The following is a 13267-nucleotide window of genomic DNA, read 5'->3' as shown; positions in this document are numbered from 1 at the left end:
TTCCTCTGCTGGACCAAGAGAGAATTTGACTAGGTGGTCTACAACTGCACTGTGCCATATGGTAGCCACTGGCGACGTGTGGCTATTTGAATTGAAATGAATTGATATTAAATACAAAATTCAGGTGCTCAGTCACAGAAGTCATTTCAAATTCTCAATAGTAAGATGTGGCCACTGACTAGTGTATCAGGCAGTATAGATATGGAACATCTCTGTCACTGCTAAAAGTTCTACTTGGGTCTCTGGCAATTCTGCCATTCTGTTCTAGAATTCTCTTCTATCAAGAGTCCTGCAGCATTAGTTCCATTGGCCCCTTGGGTTTCCACTCCACTAGCTGCTGTCATCTGCCACCACTTACATTGCACACAACACATAGCAACGTGTGCACACAATACATAGCAATGTGCATACAGACATGCACACACAGGGCACACACCCAGGGCACATGGTGATTTCTTCCATGAAGCAGCGTTGAGAAGTTTGATATCCTGACTTGAGAATAACTGATTAATCAGGTGCACTCCTGACTTCTCCTTACATTTCAGGGACTTTCTTTGTCATCTAATTATTCACTGCACATCATTTCCTAGATGCCTATTACATGCTGGGTACTGTTCAAGAGTACCAGTGGAAGGTGGAGTTTGGGGATGATCCTTTATGACACCAAATTCTTTTGCAGTAGAGGAGGCATGACCACCATGAGCATCAGCTACTCTCTGTGTCCGCTCGTGGTTTTGCCCCTGAAGGCTTGCATCGCACAAACAGCCCTTGCTTTGTAGACACTTGATATAAGCAGATGGGGGCTGGGAGGAGGTAAGGAACATGCTTGTGATCATTACTTGATCAGAGGCCTGGACAGCACATTATAGGGACAGAGGCAAGACAGTCACATCCCCCCGCCCCTGGGGCCTCGATTTCCCCAGGTGAACAGAGAGCAGGCCTGGCCCTCTCCAAGGTCTCCTCGTAGCCAATGCCCTCTCTGCAGGAGTCGAGATCTCTGAGCACTCTGTGAAGGAAAAGCCTCACTGGGTGAAAAATTCAGGTGGCACAGGTTTTTCTCGATTTCCCATCAGTGCTGCCCTTTATTCTTTTAAATCCTGAGGATGACTGAGGCGCCTTCCCTCCCCCCCACAGCCCTCCCTCCTTCCAGGCTGCACAACCCCAGCCCAGTTCTTGTCATATTTCCTACTGGATCGGGTGTTTAATTAAAATCATAATTAAAATTGATCTCCTCATTAGCATGCACCTGCTCTGCCTCTCACATCCTTGCGTTCCATTATCCACTGAAGATGTCAGGGCTGACAGGCGAGAGCCAGACCCCAGGCCGGCCCTGCCTGATGGGGTTGGCCGACGACAACATCTGGACAGTGAGGACTTTGGGGGAGAGGCTGCCTCGGCTGCAGAACAACAAACAATTAGCGGCAGGTGGGCTCTCTGGGGAGTGACCAGGCTGCTGGAGGCCTGTGGGCAGCTGGCTACATCTGTGGTCCTACTGGAAGGACCCCTCCCTCTTCCACCTTCCCACCCCTATGCTGTGTGTGTGTACACACATGCACACCCCTCGAGTGATTGTGATGAGCCAACAAACTCCTGGCTCCAAGAGTCTGGGGGGGTGAGAACAAGAAGGCCTCTGGTTTCCAGAGGTGAACTGGAGCTGTGCCTTCAAGGAGCCTCCAGCGGGGCTGTGATGACCACTATCCTCCAGGATAGTGGAGGTGATAACTGGCTGTGATAACTCTCCTCCAGGGGTTGCCAGTGAGAGTGAGCAAACAACAGGGGGTCAGGAGAGGAGCTGGCCTGACCCTTCCAGTTTGTTGAGACCTGGAGGCTCTAGTGGTAAAGAACTCGCCTGCCAAAGCAGGAGACTTAAGAGACGAGGGTTCGATCCCTGGGTTGGGAAGATCCCCTGGAGGAGGGCATGGCAACCTGTTCCAGTATTCTTGCTGTGAAAATCTCATGGACAGAGGAGCCTGGTGAGCTACAGTCCATAAGGTGGCAAAGAGTCGGACACGACTGAAGTGGCTTAGCACGTGTGAACACAAAGAAAGTGGGGGTATCAAGTGTGAGTGTGCAAGGCAGGGCTATGAACCTTGATGGCTGCTTAACTTCCTGCCTGAGCCCTCCCACTCACGGAAGGGGAAAGGAAGGGAGAGGTCTGGGAGGAGAAAGTCAGCGGGGCATGCACTCAGTACAGGAATGGAAGCTCCATGAGAGCAGGGGATTTCTTAAAAATTTTTTTTTTAATTTTAAATTATGTAAAGGACACATAAAATTTACAGTCTTTACAGTTTAGTAGTGTCCAATATATTCACACTGCATCTTTAGAAGTTTTTCATCTGGTAAAATTGATGCTCTGGATCCATTAAGCAATAACTCTGCAGCCCTTCTCCCCCAGCCCCAGGCATCCATCACTGTACTTTCTGTCTCTATGAAGTTGACTACTCTAGGGGCCTCATGTAGGTATAATCATACAGTATTTGACTTTTTGTGACTTGCTTATTTCACTTAGCATAACATCCTCAAGGGTCATCCATATTGTAGCATGAATCATAGTTTCCTTCCTTTTTAGGACTGAATAATATCCCATTGTATGTAAATTCCACACATTTTGTTTGTTTACAGTTGGATGGACACTTGGGTTGCCTCCACCTCTTGGCTCTTGTGAATAATACTGCTGTGAGCATGCGTATGCAAATATCTCTTCGAGATTCTGCTTTCAATTCTTTTGGATAAATACCCAGAAGTGGAGTTGATGGATCATATGATAATTCTGTAACAGAACAAACCTGACTCCATGTTGGATTTATTGCTTTAGCTCTAACCCTTGTGCTCTGTGGCCTGTGCTTAGTCATGCTGGCTCTGCACCTTTGTAAAAGAATGTTGCCTGTAGCCTGAAATATACAGGGCAGCCTATGCTCAGGGCTCTGACCTTGAAAGGTATAACCCTTTCTCATTCATACAGAGACAACAAGTTGCAGAATAGAGCATAACATTTGTCTTGATTGAGGAATGTTATGACCAGATCGACATGGATAGCTGCAAGAACAAAGGATTCTGGCACCAAGAAATTGTCACCCACCAACCACACCTCCTAGCCTTGTAGTATAAAAGAAGCCTGAATTCTGACTCAGGTGAGATGGTGTTTGGGGATGCTAGTCCATCATCTTCTCTGTCTGCTGGATTTGCAAATAAAGTCGCTATTCCTCGCCCCCCTAAATGTATCTCTCAATTTATTGGCCGGTCCTGTGGCAAGTAGTACAGGCTTGGACTCAGTAACAATTCTATTTTTAATTTTTGAGAAACTGCCACACTGTGTTCTGTAGGGGTTGTACCAGTTTACATTCCCACCAGCAGGACACAAGGGTTATAATTTCTCCACATCCTCATCTGTTTTTGTTTGTTGGTTGGTTTATTTGGTAATAGCCATCCTAATGGGCGTAAAGTGATTTCTCATTGTGGTTTTGATTTGCATTTCCCTGATGATTAGTGATGTGGAGCATCTTTTCATGTGCTTATTGGCCATTTATTTGTATTTCCTCTTTGAAGAAATATCTATTCAAGTTCTTTGCCCATTTTTTAATCAGGTTATTTGTTTGTTGTTGTTGAGAGAGTAGGGCATTTTATCTGTCTTGTTCACTGCTGCGTTCCTGGCAGCTACAGCAGAACCTGGCGTAGCGTCTGCACTCAGTTTACTTACTGAACATTTGTTGAATTAGAGAGTACCTTTCACTCTCAGAAATCACTAAGTGAAATGGGATTCTTCCAAAGGGGTGGTGAGGCTATGGATGTGATATGAGATGTGATATCTCACTTGTCTCACATTTGTGTAAATCCTGTGTGAGTTCTATAATAGGAGGCTAGGTCAAGTCAGGGCTTTCTGGGTGGCTCAGTGGTAAAGAATCTGCCTGATGCAGGAGACTCCAGCTCGATCCTTGGGTCGGGAAGATCCCCTGGAGAAGGAAATGGCAACCCACTCCAGTATTCTTGCCTGGGAAATCTCATGGACAGAGCAGCCTAGTGGGCTATAGACCATGGGGTTGCAAAGACTCAGGTACAACTTAGTGACTAAACAACAACAAGGTCAAGTTGACCTCACATCTAAGGGAGGTTTGACTAAGGTGGACATCCCATAGTGAAGGAAATTTAGGCTTTTGGGTTAGGCCTCAATTCATATCCCAGAACTTTGTTACTTACTGGCTATACAGCCCTGGGCAAATTACCTCTCTAAGCCTCAGTTTGCAAATACATCAAAGTGAAATTGAAAGTGAAAGGTGCTCAGTTGAGTTGGACTCTGCAACCCCATGGACTATACAGTCCAGGGAATTCTCCAGGCCAGGATACTGCAGTGGGTAGCTTTTCCCTTCTCCACGGGATCTTCCCAACCCAGGGATCTAATCCAGGCCTCCTGCATTGTAGGTGGATTCTTTAGCAGTTGAGCCACAGGGAAGCCTAAGAATACTGGAGTGGGTAGCCTATCCCCTCTCCAGCGGATCTTCCCGACCCAGGAATCGAACCGGGGTCTTCTGCATTGCAGGCAGATTCTTTACCAACTGACCTATCAAGGAAGCCCATCAATGGGAATAATAATGCCTACCCAATAGGGTGGTCACAAGGAAGATGTGAGGTAATAAAGTCCTGTCACTGATCGATCATTCCCTTTCTTGCTCTCCTTCCATGTGATTCTAAAACTCTATAACATCCTACAAATGACCAGAACACCAGGACTCACACTGACCCTCATATTAAGCACATGGTATCTGTTGATTATGTTCTCTGTGTGTGATACTGCTCTTTGGAGGGAGGAGGCTTAGACATGTGTGAGGCATGGGTCCTACCCTGGGAACAAGGCTGGGGGGCAGATGAACTTGAGGCCAGAAGAACGCTGGAGTGGTGGGGATTAGATAGGCCAAAAGGGTGCCCTGAAGTGACAATGACAAGGGCATGGCTATATCAGATTTAAGTTCCTGCCTTTGGAGTTCCTCTCACCCACTGGAGGCCCCCCAGGAGGTCCAAGCAGGGGAAAAGCCAGGTGAAAACTGGTGAGGGCTGCTGGGCTGCAGAAGGAGGCACGGAAATTATCTAGGGATGCAAATCCTCCTCACAATGAGGAAGTCGTTCCCCTGGGTTACTTAAATGCCTTCTGCTGGAACTGAAGTTTGTTTTTCTCTTCTGTAGTCTTTTGGGGAAAGAGAGAATTGCTAATGACCTTCCTCCATTACCCAACATTGATCTGTGGGAGGGGAGGCCGTCGCCTGGTCTTCCTGCCTTTCCCTGTGTGTATCCCTCTGGATGTACTAACAAGGGCTTAACCAGAGATGAATAAGTGCCAAGGCATTTCCAGCTTACAGCACTTCTCCAGAATCCCTCCTCCCTCTCCTTCTTCTTTTCCCTTTCCTCCCCACCCCTCTATGTCCCCAGCCCCGGTCCTTGGGGGGCTCTGGGCAAAGGTCATCCTCCTGGAGGAGATGATCCTGCAGTCCTGCCCAGGGGGGCTCACCTCTGCTCCTCCCTGGGAGCTGCTAGCAGGCAGCCTGGGAGCCCAGGGATGTCAGGTCAAACTCAGACGATGTAGGAGCAGGAGCTGGGGGCAGCGAGGCGGGGTGTCCACCAGGGAGGTGATTAGCTTTGCAGCGTCTCTAATAATAATCTGTGAGGCTAACAAACAGCACTGCGGAGGCTGTGAGGGCAGGCTGCGCGCTGACTGTCTCTGTCCTTCTTAAGGTTAGACCAGGAGGGAGACCTTGTTAATTGCAGACTCATCCTGATTACTACCAGCTCTCAGCCGGTGAGCCACAGGAGGCAAAGCCAAGGCTTAGTGGAGACATTTGGAGCAGCTGGAGTCTGCTGGAGTAGGGTTTCCTCCTGACCCTGGGGACCCAACTTGTGAGAAAGCCCTGGGATTCAAAAACTCAGTTCATCTATCGGTCAGTATTGGCTGGCTGCAGTGCGTCTACAGAACATTCAAAGGAGTCCTGAATTTCATTTTTTGAAAGATATGAGTTGAACCAACAAAGGTAAGTCTCCATCTATCCCCTCAGAGAATCCCTCAACACACACACACACACATACACACTCACTCACAGGTTCTGAGCCTTCTGGTGTTAGATGCTCTATAAATATCCATTGCATTGAATTAAACTTGAAATTGGACCCAGAGACTAGGGGTGTGGCTGATCTCCCTCTGGCTTCCCTGGCTTCTTTGCTGCTTGACCTTGTAGCTGCTTGGGAAAAAGGACAACATAGAGTGAGGTGGGGACACCTGCCTCGGCTAGGAGGTGGCTGAGGCCATGAGGGGGCAGCAGCAAAGGCAGCATAGGGGCCGGGCTGGCATCAGGGGCTGCAAAAGCAGACGGAGGACACTAAACCCAGCTGTCCAGCAAATGCAGGGTGGGATCGTGGCCACAGCAGGAGCCCTGGTTAGCAGAACACGCCCAGGCTGAGCCCCATGAACTGAAGCCAAGAGGACAGACAAGGGAGATGAGCCGTGGGCAGGCGGTTTGCCAAAGGTCAATACCAGAAAATCTTTAAAAATGCAGTTTTCTGAGGCTAGCCTTCTGTAAGAACAAGTGGCTCTTACCCCAAGTCCACAAAGGAGCTCCTGGAAATAAGCTTTATGAAGGATGCTGGGCTTCTCTGGTGGCTCAGCTGGTAAAGAATCCGCCTGCAATGCAGGATACCTGGGTTCCATCCCTGGGTTGGGAAGATCCCCTGGAGAAGGACATGGCAACCCACTGTAGTATTCTTGCCTGGAGTATCCATGGACAGAGGAACCTGGCAGGCCACAGTCTGTAGAGTTGCAAAGAGTCGGACATGATTGAGCGACTAAGCACAGCACATGGAGGATGCTGGAAAGAAGAGGGTAGAATTTCCTCCCTATTGGGTGGAAGCTTGCCTTCTGCAGAGAGGTCCCAGTCGGCCTCTCATATCTGGGCAACGCACGGGGACAGCAACCCTGGTTCTGAACTGCCCCATCTTCCGCAACTGTGAGAATTATCTTTACTCCTGTCTCTTCCTTGTTGCCCCCTCCCTTTTCCTCTGAAGACTTCATGGCTCTGTGCAGTGGCCTGGAACCCACCCCTTTCCAAGGCACCCTCTCCTGACACCCCTCTAAGATCTGATCTACGGTGGCAGGAGTAGTCATGGCACCATGAAATAATAACGATAATAATGAAGGAATGGCTGGCCATGTGTTAGGTTCTTTGATGCACCAGGGCCCTGAGCTCAGTGCATTATTTCATGGAATCCTTTTGTCAATCTCATGAAAGATTGTTTAATCATTTTATAAGACCTGATTTATAAAAGAAGAAACTGAGGCTCAGTGAGGTCACACAACTTGCCCAGGGTCACTCAGATAGCAAGCTGCTGTGGTGGGATTCAAACTCTGCAGGGGGTTGCTCTTTCTCTCCCAGAGAAGACTAGGGAGTGGGAAGAGCAAAGCCCCCAGCCTCTCCTTCTCCTGCTGCCACAGGGCTCAGGGTGTCCCGGCCCATCAGGCACCCCCTCCCCCACCTCCGTTCCATCTGAGATGGCCAGAAACAGGGTTTCATCCCCTTGGTGAACACCCAAAGGCCCATTGTTAGTTCTTAGACTTGGTCTTTGTCTGTTTTATGTGAAACAAACGAATAGAGACATTGGAGGAAGTCCCTTTAATCCCTTGATCCCCTGTGTTGATGGGAAAAAAAGAAGGATCAACTCGGAAAGTGTTTCCTTCAAGGATGTCAGAGGGGGGCCCTGTGCTCTTTCCTAGTTTCTCTGGAGCATTCCATCAGCAGGAAGTCCCTCCCACAGGGCACCATGGCAGTGCCCCTGGGGACCAAAGTCCCTTTCCAACTTTTTCCCAGCCTCCTGCCCTGCTGGTCTTGCCCCAGCTCCTGAGTCCTCATCAGCTCAGAGCTGGTGGGGGTGGAAGGGGCACTTTCCCACAGCCCTTCTTCTCTGGGTTGGCTTCTATAGTTCCTGCTTATTAGCCCTTGGTGCTGTTCTGAATGCCTTAAGGCTACCAATTCATTTCATCCTCCCAGCAATCTGGTAGGGTGTGCACCATTCCCATTTTACTGATGAGCAAACAGAGGCCGGACAAGATGAGTGATTTGTTCAGGGGCACAGCCTAAAAGTGCTGGAGACAGATGTGAACCTCCACAACCCGCGTCCATGGCTCAAACTCCTCCATCTTGGTACGGGATGCTGGGGACATTTAAAGTGATTTTGTGTGTGTGTGTGGGCGGGGGCCGGGGAGGCTGGACTAGGAAACTTTCTACTGTGAATAACACTGCTTTACATGCCAAGTTCCAAGCAGCTGACGTATTAATGAGCATAGCGGTGGCCTGGCTGGTCTTTCGTGTCCCCCTCAGAACTTGAACAAAAGGCACACTCGCCAGGCACTGGGTGGGTGGTTGATTGATTGGAGTTTCAGCCACAGGAAGTTCCACTGGCTTTCACAGTGGCTGGGGTTGCAGCAGGAAAGGAGGGAGGAGGAGCGGTGGTCCAAGGGAATGTGTCCCCCCGTGAGCTACTCAGTCCTGGGGTGCTTGCTGTGCCTCTTCCTTGGGTAGAGTACCAAGCAGACACGGTGGGTCCCCATGAAGGTGGCAAAGCAGATGTGTTCCCATCTCCCTCTCCTCCTAGGGGACTCTTAACCCCTCTTCTTCAGCCTGAGAAGTGGGGTGCCCCAGGAGCCTGCAGCATGAGCTAAATTGGACTTTGCTTACAGGAGGATAATCTGTAGGCCCAGCTGTGCTTGCTTTTCTCAGGCTGCCTTGGGATGAAGGCATGGATCTCCCAGAGGAGGCTTGACTCCTGCCCCCAAACCTGGGAGGGAGGTCAGGCTGTACAGGGAGACACACAGGTTAGTTCTAGAAGGCATCTGCTTTTCACCTTCAGCTCAGAGTGCCCACATCTGCTGCTACGTGTCCAGGTACCCCACCTGCTTGATCCCCACTGGGGGAGGCTTGGGGCAGGAAGACTAGGGGAGAGGTGGGAGGAGGGGAAGAAGATGTAATGTACTGAGCTGAGACCACTAGGGGAAATAAAGGATCTATTTTTTTTCCATTTGTTCTCAGCAAACATTTGTCATTTAATTTCTTCCTAATTGCACAATTACGTAATTATGTAGTATTAGTAAAATAAAGCCTAAAGACGTTTGAGTAAAGAATTACTTAAGTAAATAATGTCTGACTAAAGTAATTATTTCCCGGGTTTTCTTTTTTAAAGTAGAATTGGATGAAATTAGTTCAGGCATTGTTGCAGAGCTGAGTGGGGTTGGGGGTGCTGCACAGGCAGGGGGCAGAGATAAGGGCCCCCTGGTCCCCCTGGGGTTCGGCTCCCAACTTCTTGGAACTTTCCTGTCTCTGTGGAGGAGTCTCTGATGGCAAATTCCAGCCCTGCTACTGGCTGGAGGCCTGGGCACTGCTTCTGTTTTGAGCTTCACCGGGTCGCTCAGAAAGGCTAGCTCTTACCTCAGTGGGAGGGGAGGAAGTTCAGCGCAGGGGAAGTACTTAGTTACTGAGGGCTGTGACTCGGTCTCTCCAGGTTTGCGAAGAGGCAGCCAATCCTGAGACCACCAGGTCCATAAAGAAACCAGCCCTGAGGGCTTCCCTGGTGGCTCAGTGGTAGAAAGTCTGCCTGCCAGTGCAGATCCATGAAGATCCTACATGTCAAGGAGCGACTAAGCCCATGTGCCGCAACTACTGAGCCTGTGCTCTAGGGCTGCGGAGCAGCCACTATGGAAGCCGGAGTGCCCAGAGCCCATGCTCCGCAGCTGGAGAATCCACCACAACGAGAAGCCCACACACGGCAACTGGAGAGTAGCCCCCACTAGCGGCAACTAGAGAAAAGCCCCATGCAGCAATGAAGACCCAGCATAGCCAAAGAACACATAAAAAAAAAAAAAAGAAAGAAAGAAAGAAACCACTCCCCCACCCTAGCTGCAGGATGAGAGACTAGGTCCTATGAGAGATTGGGGGGGTGGGGGGTGGGGGGTGGGGGTGGTTGATGTGATAAGCAGAGGTGGAGCGTGGGTCTCAGGGCTGCGGAGCCACCAGGAGACCTAATGTGGCAAGCCCCTGGGGTCAGGCACAGCTCACTCTGGGAGTTTCCCTCTTGGCCTGAAAGGTTGCAGAGAGAGCAGGCTCCTTAAAGGTTGGCAGTCAGCTCCCCAAAGCCCTGGTGAACTTGGACCTGGCCATGTGCTTGAGCGGGGAGGAAGTTGGCCTCCCAGAGGGGACTGGCAGACCTGGGAGGAAGGGAACCCCTGGATGGGGCTGGTGGTGATGCTGCTGGAGTGCCTCCTGGATGCCTGGGACCATCAGCCCTTGATAAGACCAGAGGTCAGTTCTCCAGACACGAGCCCCTTTCCCCATGCTTCAGGGTTTAGGGACGGACTGACCCAGCAGCTTACTACAGAAGGTGATTCCTGGGGGAGCAGGCTGCCCTATGCTCCCTCCATCTCTCTTCTACTCCCATCCCCACAGTGCTCGTCCATCCTTCAGAAGAGAGTCACTTCTTCCTCTGATCTGAAGGACTTGTGACCCTCTGAGATCCCCCTACCACAACAAAGCCCCAGACAAGGTAAGTCCTTAAAGACTTTTTGACTCTCCTTAGGAGAGTAGAAGCAATATATTCCTCCCCTGGAGCTATTTTTGAGCTACCTGAGGACTCACAGCCTCTGCTGAGGCCCCGGGGAAGCCGAGGTACATGTCGCTGATCTTCTGTACTCCTGGTGGTGGTGGGTGTCAGGCTGAGTTGCTTATCACGGCCCCCTGCCTGCTGCACATCTCCGAGAGCTCAAAAGTGACCTGCGTGAACATGAAGCGGGTAAGACTTCTTAGCCTTCTCACTGGGACCTGGCTTTGGGCCTTTGACTGACGGCTCACTGACACCAGCACTCTTTGAGAAAGGAACACAAAAGAGGTTTCTGAAAAGTTACCGGAGACACAGGAGAGTATTGGAAAGGAATGCTGACACCGTCGTTTTGGCCAAAAAAACATAAGGTGGGTTAAAAACATTAGCTTTTCTCGAGTGGCTTATCTGTTGCCATTGAACTACAAATGTTTGGAAGTATTTAGTAAAGTGAAAGATACATCGCCCTACAGTTGGGCAACTGTACTGTAGGCATATGCTGTAGAGAAACATACAGGTGCATAAAGAGACACGTACCAGAGACATCATAGCACTATTGTTTGTAATAGCAAAACAGGCAAACAAAAAACACAAAAGATGGAGCAACCAAAATTTCTAGCAACAGGACAATGAAATGAATAAGTTGAGTAAGTTGTGAAGTACTCATTCAATGGAGTTCTTTTCAGCAGTAAAAATGAATGAAGTGGAGTTACATGTATCAACATGGATGATTCTCTGAAACATCACAGAGCTAAGGAAGCATGCTGCAGAAGAGTATATCCACTGCGATACCACTTATAAAAGCTGTGAGCTATGCAGAACCAAGCCAGGTACTGTTTATGAATAATGCATAGGAACACAGACACCAAATTCAAAGATGGCCAAACTCAAGAGCCTGGAAATAGGGAGTGAGAGGGAGGGTGGGCAGGAATGGGAGGCAGTACAAGGGCATCCAGCCTTATTGGTCATGTTTTATTTATGACACTGGGATGTGCGCATAAGGGTGCTTATCATATTATTCCTTAATTTTTTTTGAGTGGTTGAAATATTTTAAGAAATTTTTTATTAAGAAAGAAAAATGTAGAAATCCAAACAAAAATTAAAGGCCCCCTTGGTTTTTCATAGAAGTGCCAGAACATGGTATGCATGTGTGTGGGTGGCTGGGTGTGTGTCCATGCGTGTGTGTGAGTCTCAGATGGTGGAGGCAGGTGGTGAACAGTTCGGGTAGAGAGCGGTGGTGAAGACCTCGGATAGACTAGGTCATATAGCTGGCTCCTGGAAAGTTTTCTGGGTTGAATACTTATTCAGGAAAGTTCCCCTCTACACATAATATTTGCCTATGTAAGAAGCTAAATATTCATTGAGTAATTAGCCAGTTCAAATGTGTGGTATAAAAAGACAATTCCTTCTAATTATAGGGATGTCAGTTAAAAGATGTCACGCTAGGATGCCATTCACTGCCAAGACAGCTTTAATAAAATTCTTGCTGTGATTTAGATTCAAAAAGGTAAAAAAAAAAAGACACTATTATTTTTGATAATTAAATATTTACCAGAGTTGAGAAAATAAGTCACACTAATGTTTCAGGCTAATCAAAAGCTCTTTTTAAAAGTTCCAATAAAGATATTGTTGCTCTCACAGCTCCACTGCCGGGTTCAAAGATTCTCTGGACTGACTCTCCTGGAGCGTCCCCAGGCCAGCTCTGACTATTCCTAACTTCACACGTGGGCATCCATTCCTCATGGAGACATTATTTAACTTGTTCAGTCGCTCAGTCATGTTGGAGTCTTTGCGACCCCGTGGACTACAGCACGCTGGGCTTCCCTGTCCTTCAGGAATCTCCTGGAGTTTGCTCAGACTCACGTCCATTGAGTCGGTGATGCCATCCAACCATTCATCCTCTGTAACCCCTTCTCCTCCTGCCCTCAGTATATCCCATCATCAGGGTCTTTTCCAGCGAGTTGGCTCTTCACATCAAGTGGCCAAAGTATTGTCCTGCTGCTGTCTGCTCCCTCCCTGCCGATTCCAAGTCCGATTCCAAGTGTCATGACTGCAGAGCTGTGTCTTTTTTATGGGGTGGAGGTAGGGATGGGAGAGGGGATATGTCACCTCTAATTCGGTTTTCTCTATAATAAGGGAAGCTCAATAATGAATTGAGCTTGACAAAAAGTTAATGCAATAAAAATTGCACCCTGACTCGAAATTTAGCTCCGATACTCCCTGGTTATGTGCCATTGGGGAAGTGACTTAATCTTTCTCAGTGTCAATTTTGCTTCTGTAAAATGGGGATATTACATAAATACCTTACAGGATTCTTTGTTGTTGTTGTTGCAGTATAATTGACTTACAATGTTCTGTTAATTTCTGCTATACAGCAAAGTGATTCAGTTATGTGTGTGTATATATATATACATTCTTTTTTTATGTTCTTTTCCATTATAGTTTACCTTAGGATATTGAATATAGTTCTCTGTGCTGTACAGTAGGACCGTGTTGTTTATCCATTCTATATATAAAAGTTTACATCTGTTCAAGCTGGTTTTAGAAAAGGCAGAGGAACCAGAGTTCAAATTGCCAACATCTGCTGGATCATGGAAAAAGCGAGAGAGTTCCAGAAAAACATCTATTTCTGCTTTATTGACTATGCCAA

General features: G+C 48.4%; 1 long non-coding RNA gene across 1 annotated transcript; it reads left to right on the top strand.

Moving 5' to 3' along the window:
* The first annotated feature begins 4482 nt into the window (after positions 1-4482).
* Positions 4483-13007, top strand: LOC112579706. Its single transcript, XR_006545402.1, has 3 exons — positions 4483-6014; positions 10470-11447; positions 12259-13007. It is a non-coding gene; the product is annotated as an uncharacterized LOC112579706 (long non-coding RNA).
* Positions 13008-13267: the final 260 nt, after the last annotated feature.

Source organism: Bubalus bubalis, chromosome 16, assembly GCF_019923935.1.
Source record: "Bubalus bubalis isolate 160015118507 breed Murrah chromosome 16, NDDB_SH_1, whole genome shotgun sequence".
NCBI lineage: Eukaryota > Metazoa > Chordata > Mammalia > Artiodactyla > Bovidae > Bubalus > Bubalus bubalis.
This window is presented reverse-complemented; position numbering and strand designations above follow the sequence as displayed.